Here is a 21,728-nt window from a genome sequence, read left to right on the forward strand (position 1 = left end):
AGGAGGGAGGGCAGATGCATGGATTGACAGATACGGCATGTGGCAGAGCTGAGGCATCAACAGTCAGATGAGAAAAAGCGAGTTATGGCCTGTGTCCATTAGCTTCTGTTCTCTACAGTGGCTTCTGCATTGGTGGAACTCAACTGTTTGCTTCTCATTTTTGTTCATTGGCCTTCTTTACTCAAGGAAACTATATTTGATGAATAATAATAAGCTGAACATGGCATGGGGCTTTATTTGAATCTCACTTTCAAGCTTTAATTTTATTCACACTGTAAAACAAATTTGTACTTTAGCTATGTAAAGCAATTCGACCCTTTTTTATAAAACCCTAAATGTTGTTGCGTTTGCATTTTGAATAGTTAAACAACATCAATAAGTGACTCAATCACTTTTTGTAATCATTTAGGACTCTATTCTCCAATGTGCGTAAGTCCAAAAAGTCACGCAGCAGCACTGTTTTTGGCTGAGCATTCTCCAGTGTCAGTAAATCCTTTTCCTCTTACGCGCCTCTCACCCTAGAATAAGTGCAGCGCCCCGATAAGGTGAAACATTATATTGCACTAGAAATATGGACTTAGTTACATTTGAAGCCACACAGACTTGTGCGTTGTGCAGCAGCAGCTGTGATCACTCAGCTGCTGCTGCGCGATTATTTATAAACTGTGACAGATGCAGATTTCTGTCCACGTTGGTCACAGTGATTCAACTATTTTCATACTATGTCCAATGTAAAGTCACAGTTTGATCCACTACAGAGTGAAACAAGCTGTCGTATGCAGATGAGGATGGACCACAAACTGTTCCCACACATTTTAATGAGGCTCAGCTCAGGTCGCTTTAAACTATTGATATTTAAAACTGTGTATTATGGAAGCCAATAGTTCTGTTTCACTGCAAACATCCCTCTGTATTAAAGCAGGATGATCTGCGGCCGCGTTATTTCCTCATATCTCCAGAGCATCTAACTCTGTCACGCTTTACAGCGATGATGACAATCATGAAGGAAAGAAATTTTAACTGTGACTCAGTCACACTGCAATAATCTGATCAATGGTCTGATCAAATCAACCTGTTACATTGTTTATCAATGAAGGTGTTTCAAATTAAAAGTGAACTTTATCATTTTCACGGATTTCAATGACATTTACAAGCGTTGGGAAAACTTCATGTTCCGTGATTTCTAGACAGCCCAAAAAAATGACATCACCGCCTCCTTTTTTTTCCGCATTTGGTCTACCTTACACTCGGTGGGCGTGTCAGCAGCCTGGACCGGAGAATACGCATAGGAGAGAAGCGCGTAACTGCAGGCGCGCAAAAAAGCGCTTCAGTCCAGATGGAAGAATAGACCCCTTAGATCGCAAGTTTAAAACTCAAGGCCTTGGGGCCAAATCCGGACCTTTAGAGCAGCGATTCTCAAACTTTTCTGCCCTTTTTTTATATTTCTGAATCCAAGAACCTCAGACTACAACATTTTTGTAGACTACTATGAAAAACAACGATAGAGCATAATGATGGAATGAATGAGTGAAAACACTCATTTTAAAGAATCTCATTTGGGAAACCGAAAGAGAAATCCGAAACACCAAAATAAATTATTAGTACCATTGCGTTAATGGCTGAATGTGTACTAACCTCACTAAAATTAAAGTATTGCAATTGTGTCAATATCATCAATAATGCTTCAAAGAATATATCAATAATCCACGCTGAACAGGGTCTTTGAAACATCCTCTTCCGGTTGGTTGTTTCGATGAATACTTAACTCCCTTGTTAATGTTCCAATCAAGATTGTTTCCATCATTATTGTAATAATAATTTTTATACTAAAAATAAACATCATAAAACCCCATATTTTTAATGCTTTCAATTGTTTTTTTTTCACTCTCAAGTCCACCCTCTAATACCATCGTGTAGCCCTAGGGATACACATACCCCCATTTGAGAAATCCTACTTTAGAGCATCAAATCTAACCCTCTAAATTACAGAAAATATGAATCACTGTCTAAAAATACAAAGTAATTCAGTTGTAGATATCTCATCCCTTCCAAATATAAATTTAATGAATATTTGCCAGGACTCACTGTTTTCCCACACTTTTACTACAAGATGACAATCATTTTTAATTGCAAATTATTTTTAAAAAAATCTTTATTTAAATATCAAAAGTATTCAACATGTTTTTCCCAAATTGAACAAAAATTCGTCACAAACTAAAGGGAATTTAAAGATTGTAAAGTAATTTAAGTTACAGACAACATCCATACAGTTATAGGGCAGAATAATGTGGAAATTACTTGTTTTCCCGCCTAAAATTTGCAGCCCACTTCAGATCAAATTGATCTGTGTTTGGCCCTTGAACTAAAATGTTTGACAACCCTGATTTAGAACAATCTTTGTTTGCAGTGATTTTTACCCAAAATTGATGTCATTTAATTGCCCGTGAAAAGCACATTATTTATCTTTCCCCTCATGGAAGAGGTCGATCATTTAGTTTAAGCCCAACATCTGAAATCCAGCTGCATATTTTATTTTATTACTATTCCATTGTGAATTGTCTGTGCCCCAATAGGATAATTCCACACCATCTGTTTGATTTAATAATGGCGACAAAAAAGGTTTCAATCTTTTATTCTCGCTTGAGTGATTTTACTGCAGTAAAATAAGACTTTATAAAAAGAATAGGAATATATAATTAACAGAAGATAGTCATCCCATAATATTGCAGTTTGGTCTGAGTTGCTTTCCAGTGTGTATGATTGTACTTGGCCTGTGCTGCTCTTTGTGATTCAGCTGTACACCTCTCACCCGACCTTGTGTGAACGTCCGACTCCTGTTGGCAGAGCTTTGACTTTTACCTGACTTTGCCCCCCCTCCTGTGTCGCTTTAATATGCTGTCATGGCGAGACTTGCTAGTTATGGTTTGTGCTGAGGGCTTATTGTTGTATTAAAAAAGGACACGGAAGCCTTTGGGACTTTCTGCGTCACCTCATGTCCTTGGACAATGCAGACGTTCACATGTTAGCACATATGATGCACACAACACACTCCAACAATAGGCATTTTCATCCACACACACACATGAGACACTCAAACAAGCACATACACCTATTATTTCTCAAGTCCTACCTTTCATTATTAGCAGGCAGAGGTGAAAGTAATTAATTACAAGTACTCACAATACTGTAATTGAGTTGCTTTTGTGGGTACTTGAACTTTTTTAGTATATTTCTAAATCAATTTTACTTGTGTCTAAAATGATATGTTAACTGAGTAAATTAGATATTTTTTTTTTGTTTTAAAATGATCAACAGACCATGTGAAACTACAAAAAAATGAAATAACCAGACAACAATCGAATGCATCTCATCATAGCCGACCAACCAGGTTAAACATAATGCACGGCACCAAAACAGCATTGAATGGAGGTTATTTTCTCAGTTTTAGAGTTCATAAATATAGCTATGCTTACTGTTTTGATTATTATTATTATTATTATTATTATTATTATTATTTTGAATTGATTCAATTGTTATTTCATTGAAAAAACATATTTCACATTTTGACAAATCTTTTATTTTATACAGATGCCTTTGTGGAGAATAAATTCAACTGCAACTGTTTATACATGAGATGTTTACTGTGTGTAATATAATAATAATAATAATAATTATATATATTAAATAAACAAAATAATAATAATATATGATAAATTATGTTCCAATTGTGTAATATTACATCTTTTCCTTTTGAAATTCATACACGAGATGTTTACTGTATGAAATATGATATAGTAATAAAAATTACATATAATATGTCATACAAATATATAAAATAAATAGAATAATATATAAATAACATATATAATAATATTAATAGTATTTAATAAATTAAGTTCCTATTGTATGATATTTTATCTCTTCCTTTAAGTTTATACATGAGATGTTTACTGTATGCAAGGGAACCGTGGCAAGATGTATTACAAAAAAAGCAACAAGTAACTTTTTCTTAGAGTACTATTGATTTGAGCTATTTTTTACTTGTACGTGAGTATTTAATGTATGACTTTCATGTACTTGAGTACAATTTCAATCAAGTAGCAGTACTTCTACTTGAGTATGATTTATCAGTACTCATTACATCTCTGTTTGTAGAAAATACATATCCACTATAGTAACTATAGTAGAACTGACCGCTCGATTGTTAGACTGGCTCTAGCTGCATTTACGTAAAAGCCACATGGGTATAAAAATAAAAAAAAAAAAACAAAAACAATCTGTCTCTGGTGCTGAGCCAAAGTAATGATTGCAGATCATGACTTTGATTTGCTTTATTATGTAAATCTAAATGACAGCCATCCCCTTTGGGGGGTATAATATTGTTTGTAGCAGAATACAGTATGTGTCAGTGGCTTGTTGTCACATGCGTAGGGATTGTTTGTGAAGCCACTGAGCCTGTGGAATGCCAACGGCTGCTCTAAAATGCACACCAGATTTCCTTGGAGGATTTCAGACATTTATTTCTGTGTTCATTTGTTTCCCCTCATATGTGTGTTCATTACAATTCAGACTTCATGTTATTTGACAGCTTCCCCTTACCTTAGGAAAAAAATGCCAATTAGTGTAAAAATTGTTAATAATAGTTGTGGTGTGCAAACATAACTTGCGGTGCAATAATGAGCTTTCTAAAGCTTGAAATATTGGTTAAGATTTGTGCGCACAATTGCATGTTATTAATTTTTTTCAAAGAGAAATTGTGCTTTTTTTTTATAACTTTTAATTTCCATTTTTTAATTGGCATTGCTGTGCTAAAGAAAGGGTTTGATCCAAAATGTGTCATTTTATTTCACAATTAAGCCTGTCAATTCCATAACATTTGAATACTTAGGCACATTTCTGGCCCTCATTACTGATAAAACTGAATTACCTTTGATTATTTCAAACCATAAATATAATTAACAGGAAATAGAAAACACGATAGGGTTTCGTAAAGTATCGTAGTCAATTTTTAATACCTGAAAATAACTGGTATAGTGTATTCAAACCACCAAATGAAGTTTGGTTAAATGAGATTGCGCAAACTGGTTCCTAACTGGTAAATGTAGAGCAAATAAGCAGATGGCAGAGCAGTAGCCCGACAGTACACAACGACCACAGAAATATGTAAATTGGCTAAGTATGCAGATCTATAGCAGATGTTTGCAGATGTTTCTAATGATAGTCTAATCCAGGGCCGTACAATTATATTTATTTGTTTGGTTTTATTTTTATTTTCACCCTTGTCCTGTAGTCAGAATGTATTTTGTTTTTTTTTTTTTTATTTTGGTTGCACTTCCTCCCCATCACCACAAGTTGCCATTGTTTTGCATTAGGAGTAGGGGGGCGCTGTTGAGCTCTCATCATCGCAGATCTGTAAACAAATGACCAGAGAGTGAGAGATGTCTGAGCATTAATACATGAAAGAACTATAAGTTTATGTTGTCATTTCATGTGTTTTTGGTGTAATATATTGTTTTCTTTTGTTTTTTTGATAGTTTTGTGTATTTTGTTTTTCTCATTTTGCGCTTTTTCGAGTTGTCTTGTGTATTTTTATGGTCATTTTCTGTGTTTTGTTTGTTTTTCGCTGTTTTGTGTGTTATGAGCCTATTTGTGTACTTTGGTTGCCTTTTTGTGATTTTGGAGACAATTTTTGTGTATTCGTTTTCAGTGTTTTTGTTGTCATTTTAGAATTTTTCTCTCATCAGGTGTTGGATTTTTTGTTGTTATTGCTGTTGTGTGTTCTTGGAGTCATTTTGTGTATTCATGTTGTCTCTAGTGTATACTTTTGTAACTTTGCATGTGTTTTTAACACATTCTGTGTATTTACTTCAAAGGCCAGTTGCCCATTTCTGATCTACACTCTCAAAGTGTAAATTTAGAATTTTACTGTCTGACTTTCACCTGCACGACATTCTCACTTTGTCATGAAGTCAGTTAGAGCCTGATATTGAGAGACTTTTAAAAACCAAGGACAGGCTTCATGTCTCCTACTAGAAGGACTTCTGCGTGTGCGCTGTGGATTGTGTGCCTAAAAATGGTTGTTCTCTGTAGTGATAGATATCACATTTTGCCCCATAAGGTCATTTTGTATTTCATGTTTTTCTATGCACCAAATGTCTTTTTTGGTAAACATTTTCTCTAAAGTTAATGTCAACCAAAATGTAATATGTATATATATATATATATATATATATATATATATATATGTATATATATAAAGCTGATGTCTAATTACATTTCTTGAGTTTTAAAGGATTTTTTTCAAGGCAGTGGAAAATTTAGTGTTTTGATCTTATAGGCGGGGTACGTTGAATTTGTATTGCATGTCTTTGAAGAAGTTTCAATGTTTAATAATTTTATGCCATAAACACAATAAAGAAAAGTGTTTTGTGTATTTTGCACAGTGACGTTATTGGATAATTTCATTTCATGCACTGCAGCTAGGGCGGCACGATTATGGTCAAAATGATTATTTTGATCAATATTGTAATCACAACTATTAATCACGTTTGGGGGGGGGGGGGAAATCAGTTCTTATTGCATAGTTTACAGTGCAAAATTGAGCTTGAAATAAGAAATATTCTAAACAAAGTAGTAGTGCCATGGCGTACCCCTAGGGGTACACATACCCCCAATTGAGAAACACTGGTATACTGTACATAAAAGTCATTGTGTTCTATCCCTAAAGCCACATGATGGAGAATACTCCAAAAGACATGACAAATGATTGTAATCATCTCTGTTTTTTCTTCTGCCAGACTGTGCGTGAGCCGCTCTGGTTCTGAAATGTTACTTTGTTGGTTTGGTTTGTGTTGTTGTTGTGTACGGTTTAGCCGCCTGACACCCACAGATAAGGTAGCAGTTATCTTATCATGCTGAGCCCACCTCACCCTCACAAACCTCAGGTGTCACAGCACACTGGCTTTATCCCAAGCACCCCCTCATTTTCATTTGAATTTCACACGACTTTGCTTTCTCTCTCTCTCTCTCTCTCTCTCTCGCTCTCTCTCTCTCTCTCTCTCTCTCTCTCTCTCGCCGACCTTCCTCCCCTCGGTTTTCATCCCTTGATTTGCCACCCCGTCACTGCCTTCTGATGGGCGGTTAAGCCCATTTTACTCCAATTTGAAGCCTCTGTTCTCACTTCATTCCTGCCCCCCCCTCCCCAAGCTCTTTTGATCTATCTTGGTATTCATCCATTTGGCCTTGCGATCAATCTTTTCCATGGCCAATTCTCTTTGACAGCTTTCTCACTCTCTCAGACATTGGCCACATCTGACTCTGTTTGACCTCACTTATCTGCTTGTTTTCTTTCTTGCTCAAGCTTGATTCCTTCCCCCGTCCTCATTTTAACCTCTGTCAGCATTTTACTGTAACAGGTGACAACACTCAATGCCACCAAGACAGCATAGTGGTTATTAGGATTTAATCATAATAACTGTTTATCTCTTCAACTTGAATGGACTGTTATTTTATTAACAATAACAGACATGTTGCTTTCTCCGCCTTTGTCTTCCTTGCCTCTTTTACATATCCCTTCTTGTTCTTTCGCAGAATACAGGCCCTGCAAGTACTGAAGTTAAACTTTTCAGTGATAGAAAAACTCAAATAATTTTGTGTTTTGAAAGGAAAAAAAAACCATTAGCAGAAAAATAAACTGGGATGAATTTGATAGCTCATAAAGGGAACCATAAAGAGAACTTACATGGTGGACATGGAAAGTCTGTAATCAGTAAAAAGTGAAGGTTTGTACAGCATTTAAATTTTACAAAAATCTAATACTAATTCAGAAGTGACCATTATTACTATTAAATTAACTTTACAAAACATTTGTTTAGTCCAGGGGTGCTCTTTTTAATGCATTTTTCCTACATTAACTCCAATTTCCGCCACTTCTCCATCAAATATCATTGCCATTTCCACACTATCAAGACATTTTTGGCACTTATAAACCCTTTCCACCACTTTTCCCACCTAATATGTTGATACATTATCATTTTTAACCTCATTTCACTATATTTTATGCTTATTTTGCTAATTTAACCACATTCACGATTTGTCATGCATATTATTTGCAGGTTTTTAACTAATTGTTTTACTTTTTCTGCCACTTTTAAGCTATTGGCACTTTAAACTCTTTTTACCATTTTTTCCCGTCCATTTTTGGCCACAAAAAAACTTTTAAACTATATCTGTTTTTCAATATACCGACATTCTATCCGTATGCGGCCCCCTATTTGGCCAGTTTAGGTCACTCGATAGGACAGTTATTGGCCAGTTTAGGTCACTTGACTAAGACTAAACCTTACCCTAACCCTAAAAATTGTCTACTTAGATATTTTTTTTGGTGTAATAGAGCTGAATCATGAAGCATGAACTCATTTTCAAGTGTTGCACAATTGGTTGATACCGTATTTAACACAAAAAAAAACAAAAAAAAAAAAACTAATGACCTGACCTGAAATAAAAGTCACAAAAACAAGAGAAGAAGAATTCACTTAAAGAACATCCCTTTGTACTTTTAACCATTCTATTTTTCACTGTCTCCTTTCATTCAGTACCCACGCCCAACACACAGACGCGGACACACACACACACACACTTTGAGCACACTTTGCTTCACTTTCTATTTTCAATTCCCATCAAGTCGACCACAGTTGTCTGCTCCCATCCCACTCTGGTAAATAAAGCTTTTCATTTCATTCTACCTTATATTGTTCATTGCGCTGTCCTTGCTTTCCCATTTCAAACCATATCAGACAGCTGTTAGAGAAAATGTAATCAAAGTTGCACTTGCATTTCCGTGTCTCCCTCTTTGTCCTTCGCTTTTATTTTGACTCGATTTACATTTGACGGTGCAGAGGTGGACACAATGATGAGAGGTAGTGAGCATCTCTTGAACATCGAGTTTTACTATTCTCTTGGAGTTGCTTTTTCTCACTTACGTCATTATTTTTAACTTTTAGATTTTTCGTTTTTCTATGATCTTTAATACTAATTTGCACTGTCTTTGATTTATCGTATTTATTCTAAATCAAAACATTAATAATGAAATGATTGTGCACGAGCTGCCAATAAATGGTCAAAATTGATGGAAGGCCTGCCCCACTTTTAACCACATGGGGTGTGAACCCAGGTAAAAAAAAAAAATAAATAAATAAATAAATATATATATATATATATATATATATATATTGTGTTCCTCTGGGGAAAGACTAGTATTGGATTTAGCTTAGGATGAGCATGGATGCTGACTAGCAATAATTTATTGATGCAGCAGATTTTGGTGCAATTTATTTTGTGATCCTGACAGAAGCCCAGTGTTACAGGAGGAAACAAAAATCCATATGGCGTACAATTTACACCAGCAACAAGCAATGGCAGCTACTTTGACATTTACATTTTCCCTAGACTTTAAATGCTAAAGCAGAGCCTCCTGTGATGCCACGTGTGATCCGCAGAGAGATGACATAAAGCATGTGTGTCGAACTCATTTTAGTTCAGACGCCAAATACGGACCAGTTTGATCTCAAGTGGGCTGCAGATTATGAAAGGGGGGGGGAAAAGAACAATTTTAACATAATTGTGCTCTAGGTTTTCAGTTTTAGTTTACTTCATTTTTTTTTAAATTCATTTTGTTGTAAATTTGTGCCGTTGTTTGTCAGGAATTGCAAGATTTGTGGAAAGATTGAGTTATTTCCACAATTTGAAATGAGTTTCATTAAATCGTTAATTTTGTCCAGAGCAGACACACTCCGCCCACACTGCAGATGAATTGGCTCTGTTCTTTCCACCTTAGATCATTTTTAATAAGCAATTAATTCTGTCTGTTCTCACACACTCTCTCTCTGACTCGGGATGAACTGCGCTGACTGAAAGCGAATTGCTCGCAGTTCACTGCACACACCGACTCTGCAGACAGCGTTCCTCCTGAACAGCTCATTTACAGAGCCAAGAGAAGGAGCAGAGATTCACCGTCCACTCAGAACACTTTGGATTATAATATGCAATACAATATAATGAGATGATTATGGATTTTTGACTAAATAAAACCAAAAAAAACTTACAAACTGCAGCTTTAATAGAGAAGAAAGTGACTTAGCAACTTAACACTCTGGTGAGTGTTTGAAGCAGCTGGATGACTCCGCTGCTGCTGCTGTGATGAACACACAGCCTGAATCGCTGAGACGGACTCACAATCACAATAGCCGCTTAAATAACCATGTGTTGTACTGTAATGTGCAGTTTTTTGGATGTGTGGATAGCAAAAGAAAATGGCCTTGGTGATCACTGATCACCCTCGCAAGAGCGAGGCATGAAGTCTGCGTCGATAGACACGCCCACTCATGAATATGCACAGGTAGGCCCCTAAACAGCCCATTTTTAGAGTTGCTCAGAAAGTGAATTTTCAGAGGCTTGGGAAAATAAACCTCAAATACTATGTTGTTGAACAAATGGAGATGGGTGAAAAAAGCATAATATCGCCCCTTTAAAGAAAAAGTTGTCTTCTGGAATAAATTCAATTTTTTTGTCTTTAATAATTTTGTAATTGCAGATATCTGGAAAAATGTGATTCAGGCAAGTTAAATTTTACTTGTGGTTGTTCAAAAGAAGAAAGACATTTATTAATATAGATTTTTTTTTTTAAAGAAATGATGCCTCTAATGTAATATTGACTGTGTAGATTGAGCTCAGGAAGATCCTTTCCAAACACTTTTAGCACATTTAATCAACGCTACTTTTTAGGAGTTCCATTGAATTGCAAATATGTGAACAATTTCATTTGGAAATGTGCTAAAAAAAAAAAAAAAATCGTAGCACATTTTACAAAAACGAAAGCTGAAACCTTCTACTTCAGAATCAACTTTATTGACCAAGTAATGTATGTTATACACATGAGGAATTTGACTTGGTGGATTGTTTTTTTTAATTTAATTAAAATAATCACATCATTATCCTTTAATCAATTGTATTCATTCTATCCAGCTCTTTAGACTAGACAGGTTTGCACAGGTAACAATTCTATGGTTAAAATAAATAAATTGTCAGGTTGAGTTTATTCCATGTCCTGCATCTGTACACATGAGACAGATGGTATTTCCAGCTAATGTAACATTTAAATGCCAGAAAATGTTTTAAACGTTACTTTGCCGTTAAATAACTAGTGACGGATCATGTTTGTAGTGCGACGATGCTTTTTCCACTTATTTTCATATTTTTTAACATTATTGCCATTAAACCCCTGACAGTCTGACCACTCCTTAGCGTGGCAAACAAATTAGCTTTGAAGGATGTCACATTACGCTCGTCCCTACTTGAAATGCTTATTACTGCAGTTTGCGAGGGAGAGTTGGTTTATCTAGACTTTTGCTTGAAAAGGCTTCAAATGGTTCTTATTTACTTCTCTCTTTTATCTCTTGTGCAGCTGTTGTTGAGGCTATTACGCTGTTTCCAATTACACAAGAAACCTTCAAATCTCTGCAGAGAAAATTTTAGCCACAAACTCAAACAAACATGTGCTGATATTATGGTTCTTTAGCTTAAAAAAAAAAAAAAAAAAAAAAAAAAGTCACGTTCTTATTAAAAAATGTGTATAAGACCAAAACACACATACAAAATCAGGAAAGTCCTTAATCCTCCACTCAAAGTAGTGTGCGTTAAAGTCTCTCCTCATCCTTTTCACCCTTTTAGGTGGTGAAATAACAAACTGTCCCTTTTTTTCCTCTCACTGGTGGCTTTAGTCCACAGTGTGACAAAGAGACCCTGACCCATTGCATTAGGATAGGCGTCGAGAACAGGATCCAAGATAAAGCATCTGCTGTGGTGATGTCAGATAACAGTTATGAGAGATTATGAGGCTTAGAGTGTGAACTCCCTGTCTCCTGTTTGCTCTCTGTTACGACCCACGTTAAAATTATGAGTCAAACGTATTCAAAGGACACGGGAGACCAGGGCAGGATCAGACAAAGTGTTTATTTATATAGTTTTAAGTTATTGATCCTGAAAACACACCTTTAGAACTAAAAAGGTTCCCCAGCCCACCCATGACCAAATCAAACCAAATAAACAAACTGAAAGGAGGACCTGACAGGACAGCCAAAAGGAACCAAATAGGGTGTGCGACCAAGCCAACCCGTCGTCCTGGTCCACACCCAAAATAAACAAAGGGAAAATCCAAACAACCAAAATTCCCCTAAAAGAACACATAACAAAAAGAGTATGCCACCGTCCTGCCAAAACGAAGAAAAACAGCTCTCAAAAGAAGACAAAAACCATGTCGCTCCGTCCCCAACCAGTACAGCAGTCTGCTCTCCTGATTGCTGCACAGCTGGGAGTGACAAGCTTCCAGGCAGCCCAGAGTTCCTGGGAGGGACCATATAGTCCGGTGAACTCGGTGATGTTCAGACGGCGAATCTGCAACATTGTTGTATTTTAATTTGGTCTGGTCCACATTCACACATTCTCTTTCCCAAGCGCAACAAACTTTCGAAACAACGTCACGCAGGCAAAACGGTCGGTCGCCGATTGGACAGAATACTTCAGCCTCCATAGACTTCTGTCAGAAAAATGCATTTTCCAGAAATGTTGAAACAATCTTCCCAGAAACATAATTACTAATGATTAAAAATGACCCATAAACATGATGAGTGTAGAAATGTGTATCCGCCATGTCAGTGATGTCTCGCCGTCGTGTCCTATATCTGGTCCCTCTTCTCTTCCTGTTTTCCAAAGTAAATCCTAAAACAATCCCAGCAGAAATGTCATCAATAATAATTCAAAGTAACCCATAATCACACGATCCTGTGCTAATGCGCTACATAAACCCAGCTGATGCCGCTCCGTCTCCACCTGTCTGCGCTCAGAGCTAACTAATTCCGAATGAAAAAACACCATGTAACCGTGGCCATTTTACTTCCTTTGCGTTGAAACTATTGTGAAAATAATCTGCCTAGAATTGCTTTTTACATGCAGTTTTTATAAATTTCCACACAAAGGAATGGATTTGTGTGTGAACTTCAATTGTCTGTCTTTTGTTGTAGCCACATCATACGTAAGCATTTTGCACCTTATCATTCATTTGCACCTTGTTATTCAGTTTAACTTACAACCTCCTTGTTTTCTCTGTGTGTATATAATAATTATTATGAGTGTTGTTTTCATTTATTATTATTACTGTTTCTTTAATTTTCTTAAATGCCCCTCTTTGCCTGTCTAATTACCCCTCAGGGATAACTAAGGTTTTTTTTCTGATTCTGATTACTCAGTTATTGAATCCAAATACTTCATAGCACTTGCAGTAATTGAAGGATTTTTTTTTTTTTCAAAACAAAACTGGGGAATACTTTACCCATGACTGTTTAAAGCAATAAAAGCCTGAGGCAAATCATCTTTATTTAACTAAAAAACACAGCAGCACACCAGAAGGCCTGTCGCCGTTTCCGTTTTAATTGTACAATTTCTTCTGCTACTTTAGTGTTTTGTATTTGATTTTGTCTTTTCACTCACAATATATATTTCTGTTCAACCCTCTGCTTTGTTTGTGCCAGTGGTTCTCCAACTTTTTCTGTCATAAAAAAAAACCCATAAAATGTGCTATTACATATTATAGAGCAGTAATTATAAAGTTATGAGTGCAAAGAAAAAAAAAAAAAAAAAAACATTTGAATATTTTTCATGGTTAATGTTCAGCGACGCCGTCGTTGTGCTTGCACCCCAACTTGCGGTCTTGCCCCCATTTTGGAAACCATTGTTTGTGCAATGGCCAGGCACCTTTTAACATTAAAAAAAAAAAAAATTACTTTTTGGGGTTTTGTTTCGGTTAAAGGTGAGTTGATACAAAACAAAATATGAATGATGTGTTTTCTATTATATTATTCTCAGTAGAATATTTTACTAGGGTTATTTAACAAAAATAGAAACCAAGGATCGACTATTGGGAAAATAAAAAAGTCACAGAACAGCAATAAGGTTTTTAAAATGTTAATAGAAAATCTAATGTCATCTTTTAGAATCCCACTGTGAAATATTTGGCTGCATCAATATCACATAGTTTTATCCAAATGTCCTTATCGTATTTTGCTAACAAACTAAAGTGGCTAAACTGTTTTTAGCAGCGTAACCTCCCGCTGTGACCATAGTTTAATCTTCTGTCTATCCATGCTTTTCAGCCTTCATCTCCTTAACCTGATCCCCCTGCTGGCTAATAATAAGCCTCTGCTCTACAGAACAGACGGAAACAGAGGCAGAAGGAGTGAACTGGGGGGACTGCTGGCTGAAATCACTTTGGATTTCGTGCAATGTGCAGAGCAGTGGCTCTTAGGACCTATTTTAGCTCATTGATTTATAGTAGTAACCCTGCCAGGTTAACCTTTTCAATTCTCTGTTCTTAGTTTTAAGTGCACAGGCTCTTTTTTTTTATTTTTATTTTTTTTTTTTTTTACGCCAAACATTGGTTATTCCCTGATGGCCTTACTTTGAGGATAAAATGTGAAGTGTTTAAAAGGAAATATCACTTCTTCCAGGCAGCAGCTATAAAACACAAGAACAATGATAATTGCACCTTTTCTTTCTCGTGTGATTGTAAAACAATGTTTGCTTTTTTTATATAGCCACTCTCTGTCAGCAGAGGTGATTTCTTGAAACAATAGTTAGTTTGGTGGAGGTGTCTACGCAGTAAACATGTCAGAACATTGTCCAATGTAATCACATTGTTTTTCTATTCATAGTGCATCCATAGTGTCAGCAGGCGTTGCTAAGATTTTCTTGAATCCTCTTTTTTTTTTCTTCTGTGGCGAGGGTATAAAATGAGAATTATTTTTGATATGTTATATATTTTATAATAATTAAAGTTTAATCCTAGCATAGTTTAGATCAGGGGTCACAGCAGCACAAGTTAACTCCATCTAAATCTGAATCTGAGCAATTTCCCCCCTGGGATTAATAAAAGGAATTCTGATTTACCAAACTTCAAACTCACAAAGCTTAAATGAAGACGACAGATGTCGTCAAAGCCTTAGTTTATTAGTAGAGTTAAATACTGTTGACCTGATAATTACTTTTTAATTATTCAAATAAACCATCTTTAAAATGTTTATTGTAACTGAAATATGACAAAAAATTCTATTTCATTAAAGATGCTGCAGATTTGGTGTTTAGATTGTGTGATTTTTTTTTAATTTATTTATTTTTTTATATATAAATAATAATAAAATGAATACAATAAGAAACAAAGTGGAGTTTTATAAAATCTTACATATATGTAAAATTGTAAGAACATGTTTGGGTTTGTAAAAGTATAGTAGGTGGAATAGGAAACTTCATTGTTCCCTATGAAATGTTTCAGAGAGTGGTAATTTGAAAAGAAACACTGGCGATAAATTAAAGAGAAATAAAGTGTTGCATGTTGAAATTTTGGTTTTTCCGAAGTTTTTTTTCGGTAGATGCAAAGTCTTAATTATCTTTCCTTCTAAATAAAGTGAAACTGGGGAATTGTAGTAGTATTTCTGTTTACTGTGTATCAAACTGGGAGCCCTTCAGATTATTCAGTAACTTTGAAGGCAGCTCACTGTTTCAGAAGGTTGGTGACCCCCGGCAGGGCCGGCTTTAGTCATTCGGTGCCCTAGGCAAGAGTGGACATTGTATAAGAATAGAATACAAAATTTTAATGTCATTCAATTGAAAGAAATCACGTACGGTGGATGTGTAAAGGGTGTGTTTCACATTTATTAACCTTTTTAAATCATTATTAAAAAAATAATAATTAAAAAGAGGGGGGAGGGGGGAGATATTGGTGCCCAAGGCGGCCGCCTGTGTTGCCTTTGGGAAGCCGGCCTATGGCTGCAGATTCTAGTTAGCCATGAAACGCCATTTTTCAACATAATTAAACTTTCACATATTTAATTTAGTATTGATTCTTGTAATGTCTTGTCAAATGTCATGAACGAGTGTCATTCTGTGGTATTTTAAAATATATCCGACCTTTTTTGGTAAGTTTTTGACCTAAAGAGGCATTTCTATTAAAGGGGATTCTACTCTCACACTTTGGTTAAATGGAAATCAGCTTTTAAAAAAATGCCTGCATCCATATGTTGCAGATTGTTGTTTTAGTGTTTCTTCATATTTAATGTCACATTTTCATTAGAATATGGCTGGGATATTGCTAATCACTAATTGGATACTGTTCATATGGAGTTTTGAGGTCTATAGACATAATTTTGAGGAGAAAATGTTGGTAAAAAAAAAAAGAATAAAACAACATTAAATATGTAAGCATATGGTTCTGTTTGTGTTTGTAGGAGCCAGAGTTAGTGACAGGATCTGGTAAAGTATCACGCATTAGCATAACGGAGACAACTGTAGACAGAAGCTGAAGATGGGAAAAAGTATGTTCTGGTTTGAGAGGTGATGTTTTCACATGATGTCTCTCTGCAATGTTGCATCTGTAAATCCACCCCTTCACCTCTTGTTTTTTGTCATTTCACTTCCTATCACTTTCTCCACCAGGTCAGCAGACAGCTAGACAAGGTTCCTGGAAATAAATAGCCTTTCACTCTCTTTTGCCTCTGGAGAAACGGAGACAGTCTGCTTCAAACTGGAATATAAAAAACAGCAAAAAAAAAAGCACAATACCCTCTGTAATGCTGAGGTCAAAATACATCAGCGGTAGAATTTGTGAGGGGATTTAATACCGTATCTGCACCATTTTTTCTAAATTTTAAATGATAGATAAAAAATAAAAACTCTGTCCCTGAAAGGAAATTACAGTATAACAAAAGCTAAAAGGAATGCATGGGATCTAATGTACACAGTGGGAGAGTGATTCTTCTGTTATCCTCACATTAATAATAACGACAACTATTTATACTCTTTATAGCTTTAATGACCTCACAAAACGCCTCACTGTTTTTAGACCTGAGTTGCTGCCTGTGCCTTGCAAAAAAAAAAAAAAAGTCTATTATTAATGGGAAGTCATTGTGCATAAAACATTTCATGGCAAAGTGCTTTAATTTCCTGACAAAGACCATGAGAGACAGCGACACACAGTCATTAATGTTTTGCACTAAGTGAAGTTGTTTATATATTTGACCTTTTTTGTTTTTAATGGATACAGCATTTGAGGAGCGCGGAAATGACATTTTCTGAAGACTTAGAAACATTTTATTCCACCTACCTTTGCCGTCTCTATGGAACCACCCAAAAGAAAGCTACCGTTGAACAATGATGTACTTCAGAGCAGTGCTTCTCACATGGGGGTACGTGTACCCTCGGGGGGGGGGGGGGGGGGGGGGGGGGGAAATGAAAGCATTACAGAGTTTTATAATATTTTTTTGTTTGTTAAAAATGATCATAACATTGAATATTACCAGCAACTCACAAAACGACAACAAAAACACACAAAAGAAAAGAGAGAAAAAGAAAAAAAAAAAAAACCACAGGATAATAAAGAGAACAGACAACCAAACACCAAAAACACTCACACGGAGACAGAATAATCTAAATAATACCAAAAACACAAATTATAATAGAAATGATCTTGATTGGAACATGAACTGAAAATACTAAAGTCAGTCTGGGTGCCACATCATGTGGGAGATGACCGGAAATGATACAAAACAATAGAAATAAATCTATTCAGGAGACATTAAATATGGTTTCTTTCCACTTATTTACAATATGAGATTCTTTAAAACGCGTGTTATCACTCATTTGTTCCATCATTATTCTTTATAGTTGTTCTTTTTTTCATATAATTCTGAGCAAAGGGTAATAGTCGTGACATAAGGGGGGTACTTGCATTCAAATGTAGGAGATAGGGGGTACTTATGCCAGAGAAGTTTGAGAACCACTGCTTTAGATAATAGCTCTAAAGCTGACTAATGAAACATTCTTTCTAATTCGTGTAAGGACTGTCTTCTATATACATGTTTATCCTTCAAATACATTTAGGGCCATTTCATAATATATATATATATTATATATACAGTATCTAATGAGTGCTAATTTCTCCATGTCTTCAAAGGTAACAGATTTAAACTTGTTTCCATGTACCAGTATTCTACAAGTTATTAAAAAATAAAATATATAGAATTTTATTATTGAATGGACATTTGTTTTTACTTTTTGTACATTTAGTAGCATTTACTTTTACTCAAGTAAGGGAGCGACATCAAAACTTTTACCTTTTATCAGTCATTTTTTTTATTCACGTATCTATATTTTACTTGAGGACTGAAGACTAAAGTACTTTCGCCACCTGTGGTGTTTAAAGTGTTTTTTATTGCATGTGTAGCCTCAAAATAGGGCCATTAATGCTCGAGTAAAGGTTACATTAATAGTCTTTCAGTTGAGCTGCCTTTTGTGTTTTGGATACATTTGGGCTGAGTAATATTAACAATGACACATTACATGGTTTTTCTCGTTCTGCAAAAGCTCCTGTACCAAAAAAACAAACCTCTATAGTGATCACTTTGGTCTTCTCTTATTTAATGCACTTGAAGATAGAAATGACCTTTTTTGTACTTCATGTGTTTTTGTCGTAATGCTAGAGTGCCTTATGCACTTACAGATGGCTGCAGTCTTTTTTTTTTTTTTTTTTTTTAACACAATGCCAGCTGAAATGTTTGCTTTGTAGCAGGAGAAAAAGTTAGTTTCTCTTGATTCTTCATGAGGCAGGTTGGGCTCGGCCATACATTATTATGACTAAGACTATTGGGTGGTAAAAAACTAAATTTGTCCCAAAACTACATGGATGAATTCCAAACATGTTCATTTAAAACAATTTCCCTATATTGTCTGTTTAAAAAATTGACCACTATATCTTTCTTCTTTTGTGAACCTTATGCAAGATTTGCTGAGCATCTTTGATAATTGACATTAGACCACTTCATCAGGAGTGCGATGTGGCGACGTAACAGCCGTTTTACGGCGAAGCAGATTTCGCTTATGTGCATGACAAGCTAAATTACCATGACGCCGAGAACTAGTGGCAGTTCTGTGTGTCTGAGAGACTGTGTGAGGAGCGTGTAATAGGCTCACCTGTCCCTGACTGCAAACTGATGGGCAGGTGGAGAGAATGAAAACCAGCTGGAGAAAGAAAACGAGACGAGAGATGCATGTGCTGAGTAGATAAGGCTGCGGCAGAAAGCCTGGACTGCGTTAAACCTACACTGTGCACATTGTTTGGATACATATCCTGTTGCTCATACATATTGTTTGGATAGTGCACTTCAATTTGAGTAAAATATACATTCTTTTGTTTTGTTTTTGAAATCCAGAAAGCATCTATACTGCTTTATCCACGCCTAGATTATACGCACTGGGGTATATTTACCCATACACTGTCATAAGACGAGTTGCTTTTGCATTAAGAATGAATGTCACCCACACGTACTAATTCCATATCTGCTCATAGATTAATAGACTACTCGAATTGACTGAAAACATGAAGATGTAGTGTTTCACTTGGGTTCCCTTAGCAAAAAAGTAGTATACTATAAGTTCATTTTATTAAGTATGCTTGATTATAAGTATAGCAAGTACACTGTGGACCATATAACTGTAGCGTACTAGAAAGTAGATTAATTTAATACTACTTCGGACTAAATTGGAACATTTTAAGTTTAGAAAAGTACACTTTCAGGTATACTGTCTCAGCTTTAGTACAAAATAAGTATACTTGTAGTACAAGTATAAGCTTTAATGTTAAAAGGTAAGTGTAAGTCCAAGTATTAATGTACTTACTTTTCAGTATAAGCCAAGTATACTTCACTATAGTTTTCTTAAGCGTAAAAAATATAGTATATAAAAAAGTACTCTTCAAGTATACTGCCCCAGTTTTAGTATGAAATAAGTATACATGTAGTACACTTGAATAAACTACTATTTGCTAAGGGTTTGCAGCCTAGTTTGTGTTTGTGTCTCTATTTTGAGGTCTTATTGTGTTTGTGTTGGTCTACACCAGTGGTTCCCAAACATTATACATTAATACAATATACAACTACACAAAATACATTATTTTTTCATTTACTATTTTGTATGCAACTCATTTCCTAATACAGAGGCAAACTCTATACCTTGTTGTTTTTGGAAATATGTAGTTAACAAATATCTCACGAGTAATATAGTTTGTCTTTTTGCACAATGAATTAGTAATGTTCAAATGAAATGTGACATTTACAGATATTGTACATGATATGATTGATAACACGTGTTATAAAGGCTATTTTGCACAGTAAGATTTGTACTTGTCCTTTGGTGTGCCTTAGGCACAAAAAAGTTGGGAACCACTGGTCTACACAAGTTTATATTGGTTTTGTTGGTTATTTTGTTGGTTTGTTGGTTGGATGAAAAAAAAGAATGTTTTTAATACGATCATTTTCTCTATACCTTTTGGATGCTGTATATTGTTATGGGGGTCTGAAGGTGCCAATCCCATATTCTATCAGGGAAATAATGAGGTACACATAATCCATTGGTTGCCAAACTTTTTCTGTTGCACCCCCTTTAATGCATGAACCATTTCCACGACCCCACAATGCAAAAAAATCTCACCAAAATAGGTTAAAAAGATAAATAGTTTGACTCTTTTTCTTCAAAACTCATAAAAATAACAATTTGTGCAATCACATATTTTAGAACAGTAATAATATAGCACTTTAAGCGCAAATAAATACATATTTTTCTGTTTTTTTAACTTAAACAAGGCCATTGTAGGGAAAATTTGTATTATATACTGTATAATACAACTGAGAAAATGATTCCAACTGGCGTCTTAAAGTACAACTTTTGTTTCACCCGCTTGTCGGCAAACTTTCATATGGTGCTTGTTTCGCTTCCTGTTTCCTGGAGTTACTAACTGGAATTTGTATTTTTTGACAGAGTGAAGAGGAGGACCCTGGCTGACATCTGCCCTGTCCAAGGTAAGCTCCCATCTCATATGTTTTAACGTTTTCTGCAAATGTCATTTATCCACAGCGCAGTTCTTAATGCTTCATTGGCTGCTTTCAAAGTTTGACTGAAGTCAATTTAAAGTGCCGGGGGCGGGGGGGGGGAACTCTGCAGCTCATTTTGCATACTGTTTAAAACAGATAGTAAGTGTTTCCCCCCAGCTCTTTGATTTTTATTGTCAAACATATCAGCAGTAATTACGCATCGTCTCATAATTTGTCCCGCCATCACTTTGGAATTCACCTCGCACCACTTTGAAGATGGCGCCTGCAGCAGTGAATGCTCGAGATCAATTCAGCAATCCAAGCCACATGTGTGAAAATGCACAAAAATACCGTGGGGCCTGTTTTGCAGATGTGAGAATATGGCAGGCTTGTGAATATAGGAAATAAAGCTTAAGTTTGAGATTTACCATAAGCTGTGTTTTGGTTCTTACGGATAAGGTCGAACAATCACATGTTGCGATTCGACATGCTCCGACCAGCATGCGATGGTCTCTGACGCTTCTCTGTCAGTAGCCTGTCTCTGGCTGTATCTGGTTGCCGTGGTGACATGTGTGTGTCAGCAGTGGGACGTGTGTTGTGTGTGTGTGTGTGTGGAGCAGAGCGGCGGGGCGTTGAAAGGACCCTGCAGAGTCGTATATCGGTTCCTCTGTCCAGAAATGCCACCAACACACGACGCGCGCGCACACATGTGCACACACACACACCGGTCGGTCAGGAGCTGCAGGCATGCAGACGTACATA

The 21,728-nt window shown here is 35.9% G+C and overlaps 1 protein-coding gene across 1 annotated transcript in view; it reads left to right on the top strand.

The window, feature by feature from the left end:
- Nucleotides 1-21,728, top strand: part of cntfr (ciliary neurotrophic factor receptor) — a 330,218-nt gene that overhangs the window by 34,304 nt on the left and 274,186 nt on the right. The window contains exon 2 of the mRNA XM_028463551.1: nucleotides 20,914-20,954. The gene's annotated coding sequence lies outside the window, so the exon portion shown is untranslated. The remainder of the gene's footprint in view (nucleotides 1-20,913; nucleotides 20,955-21,728) is intronic.

Source organism: Gouania willdenowi, chromosome 12 (genome assembly GCF_900634775.1).
Source record: "Gouania willdenowi chromosome 12, fGouWil2.1, whole genome shotgun sequence".
In the NCBI taxonomy this organism is placed as follows: Eukaryota; Metazoa; Chordata; class Actinopteri; order Blenniiformes; family Gobiesocidae; genus Gouania; species Gouania willdenowi.